General features: G+C 35.6%; 1 pseudogene; it reads left to right on the top strand.

Moving 5' to 3' along the window:
- LOC107573160 (solute carrier family 23 member 2-like) overlaps positions 1–5,993 on the top strand; it is a 34,005-nt pseudogene extending 28,012 nt beyond the window's left edge.
- The last annotated feature ends 730 nt before the right edge of the window (positions 5,994–6,723 follow it).

The raw sequence follows: 6,723 nt of genomic DNA, 5'->3' as shown, positions 1-6,723 counted from the left end.
TATATATATCAATGAAATTCGCTTGAGTAAATTCATTCTGAATTTCTTTTTCATAGTCTATTGCTATAATATCTCTTCATTGTAAAAAAAAAATGCAGAACAAAAATATTAGAAGAACAATTCCAGTCTGAACTATTTAGCTGTAGATTAGATGCAACTGAACAGGACAAGAAACAATAGTTTTTTGAGATATGCTATGTGGGAGGTCACTCGGTGCAAGTGGCACATCCCACGCTTATCTACATTGGTTTTCATAGTCTATTGCTATAATATCTCTTCATTGTAAAAAAAAAAATGCAGAACAAAAATATTAGAAGAACAATTCCAGTCTGAACTATTTAGCTGTAGATTAGATGCAACTGAACAGGACAAGAAACAATAGTTTTTTGAGATATGCTATGTGGGAGGTCACTCGGTGCAAGTGGCACATCCCAAGCTTATCTACATTGGTAAAAAAGCATTGTCTGGACTCCTGAGGTTAGGGCGACTTATCTGCCAATCCTCTTTACAAGTCTCTGTTTGACTCTGCTGTAATCTCCTCCCTTCACTTCAGTGCGACCCTCTCATGTAAAAACCAACAGACCTCCTTCGACATCCAGGCTAGTGCACCCTTTGGATGAACTTTGTCCGAATCTTGTCCCAAGTTTTCTGTTAGCACTGCTTAAAATGAGGGGGCTTTTCCATCAACAAAAGTCCAATAGTGCTTTATCAGGGGCTCTTTTAAGCAGTTAATTGACAGGCTTTCAGGAATTTGAGTTTTAAGCTGACACATTGAACTCCTGACCAATGCTTGCTGTGTGGGTCTCATCAGATGGACGTTAATTGGCCCTAGAACATCCACCCTCTTAAGACATAATCATAAGATATCTTATACCAAGAGTTTTTACGCCCACCCGTTGCCTTACATCTATATGCATGCATTGGACATCTGTCACTGTCTGCCCGGTTCTTTGTGATCTAAATGGTTTTGTATCTGTCAACAGGCATAAACGAGCTGGATCCGCTCATAATGATTCTCTTCACCACCCACATGTTCATTGGTGGATCCTTTGGGTTTGTTTTGGACAACACAATACCAGGTAAGTCATAAAAACGCATGACTGTTGGGTATGTTAATCTGCAGTGGCACGTTAAGGCCAAAGTATACTTCACTTTTTACGTGTTCACAAGGGACCGCGTACAGTGCGCATGATGCAAATTTCGTCATCAGAATAGTATGCGCACCACCCAATTTTTGTAACCGCGCATGTGCATTGAATTTTTGCATTAATCAGTTGTTCCACAAGGTGGCAACACTGTCCCGGGCCGTTGTTTCACAGTAGAAAACGAAACTAAAGTGACGGAACAACTGCAACAACAACAGATGGCCTCGTTGACAAGCGCTTGTGCCTAAGAGGGTATGAGACTGCATGTGTCTGCATGGGTATGAGAGCACATGTCAACCGCCCGCGTTAATGGAGTATACTTTGAAAGGCTATGCATTCGACTGTACGCTTACGCTAGCGTACGTGTACAAAAACGATGTATACTTGGGGCATCATGGTCAAAAGGTCTTTGTACGACTCGTTCCGATTCTTTGCAAGCTATGTGAAAGTCGTTATTCAATATACATCTGTGAACATAACGGGAAATGCTAAGAAATACACACTCTTGAAGGTGCAGTATATGAAAGATTGACAGCTAGTGGCTGAAATGGGTACTGTGGTCCAAATTCAAAATATTGAAGAGAATTGTCTCTCCTGCTTACGCCTACATCATCTGCTGGAACGCCACTCTTGTGAACGAGCGTATGACAGTTAGCGAAAGGCTAGTGTGACGGTCTTGCATGGGCGGTCTGCTTTCTGCACAATGGAGACAGTGTGTAATAGGGTTTCACTGATTCAGAGAGAGAAGAAACCATTTCCACAGCAATGCTTCATTAACTCTGCTCTGTTTATTTGAAGAATAAGGGTCTTATCTAGCGAAACGCATTTGTGGTTAAAAAGTATATAAATTTGAATTTTTCTTAGAAAATGACAGATCGTTTTTGCTAGAAAAGACCCTTATTCCTCAGCTGGGATTGTGTAGAGAAACTGCAATTTGGACCTTCAACCCGCTGGCCACCATTGAAGTCCACTATATGGAGAAAAATCCTAAAATGTTTTCCCCAAAAATGTTAATTTCTTTTCGACTGAAAAAAGAAAGACATGAACAACTTGCATGACATGGGTGTGAGTTAATTATCAGGACATTTTTATTCTGGAAGTAAACTAATCCTTTAATTTATCGACAAATACAATTGAAAACCCTTTGGTTTCCATTTTGGCAAATCTAGGCAGCTTGTGTAATTTGTGTACTTGAGCATGTAATCATGATGCCTGTACATCACTTTATGTCCCACGCTAAGATTTAGATTTCAAAAAGTTCATAATACTGATAAATCAAAATGAACCCTTTTACGTAAGTGAAATTCAGTTGCGCTCGTTATTTGTAGCAGGTAAAATAACATGTCACCTCATGGGCTGCAGTGGATTTGCTCTATCCTGGGGCTCACAGGTACTGTTGCCATAAACCTTGCCGTTGTCTTGACAATCACTGCGCACATTTCATGATATTACCTATTTGTCATTGCATGCCAAATTATATTACACAATTATTTTTCTCAGTTTTACTTGAGCCTTTGCTGGTGTTTATATATGAAATATCTAAGCATTAATATAATTCATACTGTCTAACAATTTGATATTTGAGCTGAGCCGGGCCTGGTGCCGTTTCAGTTCTGCTTTGTGACATTAATTAAATTCAGTAAATTGAATATAGAAATGTACCACTATATAAGAAATGTCATGTCAGTTCTGTGAGAACTGTGCATGAGGCATCTGAAATCCATAACACATTCCAATTTAGATTTTGTTTTTTTTATCCTGATTAATATTTACATAATTATAGCCATGTGAATCAATTTTTAGATGCATTTTATATTAGAGTTGTCATTTTGTGCACAATATTGAAGTAATATAAATAATTCAATACATTTAAAAGTATTTTGTATTTTATGATTAATATTTTTGTATGTCTGTGCATGTGAAACAGACCTATCACATTGCAGCAGGATTCCTTTTATGCTACCTCTACAAAAATGATAAAATATCATTTAAAAACCCTTGCTAAAGAGAGGACTATGATGCTGTCCTCAAATGCAAATGTGTCTATTATTTTGCACACTTGTGTATTTAAATGACTGTGTGCCAAAAACATTTCCTTTCAATCTAAATTAATCGATCAGAAAAAAGACTGCCTATGAATAAATACATCAATGTGTGTTCATCTTCCTTGAAACGGAGGATGTAGTTCATCTTTACATTTGTACCCAAATAAATGACTTGTCTTCCAGTTAAATTTGTTTTAGATTTATTTGTTCAAATTTTATTGTATTTTTATTTGTTTTTATCTTGGAAACTAATATTACTCCGTTTGAAAAATGCCTAAATTCAAATGCCTAAATCCAATCTCGTTTTAGTTCTTAATATTATCATCTTTTGTGTTCTACACAGGTTTAGAATGACATGGGTGTGAGTAAATAATGACATTAATTAAAAAAAATTTGGGTGAACTGTCACTTTCTCTCTAGAAATGAGAACTAGAGGGTAATAAACTGCAACCTTAAAGCATTTTAGATAAGTGAATGAATGCTTGTCACTAGTGCATCTGAACTCTGTGGCACCACAATATTTAGCTCACCTACCTAAGAGCCATCTTTATTCTTTGATATAGGGCAGTTGCGTCAAAGTATTAGTAAACAGACAGACAGAGTTCATTTCATGACATTTCAGTTGTGCCAAATGAAATTACGGCACTGCCAGTTCTCATTCCCTTTTCAAAGGAATTCATGCAACAACATTTGTTTAAAATGCCTATGGGAATCCCCCCGGTGCTGTTTGAGGCCATGCTTGACTAAACAACTAAAACAAGCAACACATTTTCAAAGTCACCCTCAATCACAAATGTCTAATTTGCCGTCTATAAATGGAATGAGTTTAGTTTTATTGTAGGTTTGATTTTTAATTTTTTTTATAACACAAGTTAGTTTTAGTGGCATTATAAGGCAAAAAAAAAAAAACTTCTAGTCTCTGAAACAACCATACGCGAAAGACAGGCCACATCCGGCGCCAATGTCTAATCAACACAAACTAATTTTGGCAGTCAGCTTCCCTTTTCACGCACGTGTAAACACATTCTGCAGAAATTCTTACGAATAGCCTCCAGGCAAAAAAAATTACATAAACCTATTAAAAACAGTTAATATGGGACCTGGATAAAAACTGGCTTCTGCACTTTCAGCTCATTCACTCATGTGGCGCCTCAGCTGATATCAGTTGGCCCGACTGGGGACGTCATCGGCATTACTGACTTGATCAAGATATGGGCCTTCTTGGAATAGATGTAGAGAAAATGCTCAAATGAAAATCATATTAGCAATGGAATGCTTTCTCTTAATCAATCCAGCCGTTTTGTAGAGGATCCACCCTGTCATTTATACCCTGAGATATAAAGCGCATATATATATATATATGCAGTGGGTACGGAAAGTATTCAGACCCCCTTAAATTTTTCACTTTGTTATATTGCAGCCATTTGCTAAAATCTATATATATATATATATATATATATATATATATATATATATATATATATATATATATATATATATATATATAATATAGCAGAAAATATAAAAAGGTCCTAAAAAGTACAATTACTCAGAATAACCTTCAATTTTCTTTATCTTGTTTATTTTATTGTTATTTTTTTATTCACCAGGGAGTTAATAACACATACACTGTCTGAATTAAAGTAAAAAAAAATCTAAAAATTATTAATCTTTTGTTATATTTATTACAAAATTGTTGTAAACTGCATTTTTTCCTTTTGCTTTTTGTAATATTCTTCTGTTCAATGTTTTTCTTCATTTATTTTTAGTTTTTTTTTAATAGATATTTTATTTTTCGTGTTGTGTGTGTGTGTGTGTGTGTGTATGTGGTGTATATAAATAGAAATATATATGGAAATTTGGATATATATATATATATATATATATATATATATATATATGTATGTATATGTATATATATATGTTTATGTGTGTTTGTGAAACTTTGCAATTTCTGGGTGAAATTTGTTTCTACAGTATTTCTTTTCTGAACAGTTTACTATATTTTTAATAGTTTAACAATCCACCAACAACACTGACTTTATCCAACCTTAGGTCAACTAAAGACCACAGGGGTCTCGAGATGCATTTTCCAAAGTTTAAATATTTGATTAATCTACATCTGTAGTTCATGACACCTCTAGTTGTAATGCAACAGGACTTAAGTGTGGAAAGCAGTTTGACGATCTAGGTTACAACTGTTGTTCACTCTTGAAGGGAAGCCAGTGCGGTATAATTTGACTCTCAGAAGTACTGGCATAAATCTAACAGCATTACAACTCCGCTTCCTAATCTGAGTTGGATTGCTAGGATTGGATTACATTAACAGATGTATAGACTGACTAAGCAACAAATCGCCTGCTAGGCCTTGAACATTGTGTATTAGTGAAAGTCTCTCCCCACCTGCCAAGAGGTTTGCAGGTCCAGTAGAAGATTGGCACCCCTTCTTTGAATGTTTTACTTTTATCACTTAATTAGAGATGGTTCAGCCAAAAATGAAAATTGTCATTTTTTACTCTCTCATGTCATTCCAAACCTGTATGACTTTTTAAATTCTCTCATAAAACATGAAAGGAGCTACATTGTTGCGACTCTTCCCTTGTACCTGTTCCAATAAGTCCCTTGATCCAGCTTTAGCCAAAGGTACATCATATTGAATTATCACCAGAGGACCAAACGGCCACCAGCTGGTGCTTGTGTCCTGAAATGGGGCAATGCGTTTGGCACTTATTCAGCCAGTGAAGTGATCCAGTTGAGTCGAACACCACAGTTGCCCCATTCCAGTAGCTTTACAAGATGTTGACACCTAGTGCAGTGATTTTCAACCAGGGCTATGTAAGCAGCTTCCAGGGGGTACATGGAAAGATTTCCATGTAATAAAGTACAGATATTATGACTTCATTTCAATTATTATTATTATTGTTGTTGTTTTTGTTTTTTGCCAGGGTGTTAATAACACATACATTGTCTTGTCCATGGTGCACACCTGTTGAACTGTATCCGTTTCACCATGTTCTATTGGCTCAACTGAGGCCACTGCTTTATTTGGTGAGGGTAGAGCGTGAGTGTTCTGAATCTCTCAATTCAGTGTCATTTTGATTTAGTTAATCCTTCATTTTGTGGCTTTGGGTGCTGGCAGAGTAGTGTAGTGTAATTAAATCTGGAAGAAAAAAAACATCCATCACTTTTTATGAGATGTAATGTTTATACATGACTAAGTGTAGAGTTGCATGATTTGAATTAAAAATACTTTTTTTTTTTTTTTTCATTCTCTGAAGAAAATGAGAGCAGTGCCTGCATGCAAAGCTCGTTAGGGTGATTTGGGTTGTTGCTAGGGCCTGGCTATATGGTTACTAAGGTGTTCTGAGTGGTTTTTAATGTGATGCTAAAGGCTATTTTCAAATTTAGATTGCCTTTGTGTCATCTAATACTCATTTAAAGTTAATTAAAAAACTAATTATTGATATATTTATATTAATATATTTAATAACAGTTAAATGTGAATCTTTCGAAAATCAAAATATGCATTTTTC

Source organism: Sinocyclocheilus grahami, unplaced genomic scaffold, assembly GCF_001515645.1.
Source record: "Sinocyclocheilus grahami isolate Dianchi unplaced genomic scaffold, SAMN03320097.WGS_v1.1 scaffold30.1, whole genome shotgun sequence".
NCBI classification, from domain to species: Eukaryota; Metazoa; Chordata; class Actinopteri; order Cypriniformes; family Cyprinidae; genus Sinocyclocheilus; species Sinocyclocheilus grahami.
The sequence above is the reverse complement of the archived record's forward strand: the minus strand, read 5'-3'. Positions and strand labels throughout refer to the sequence as shown.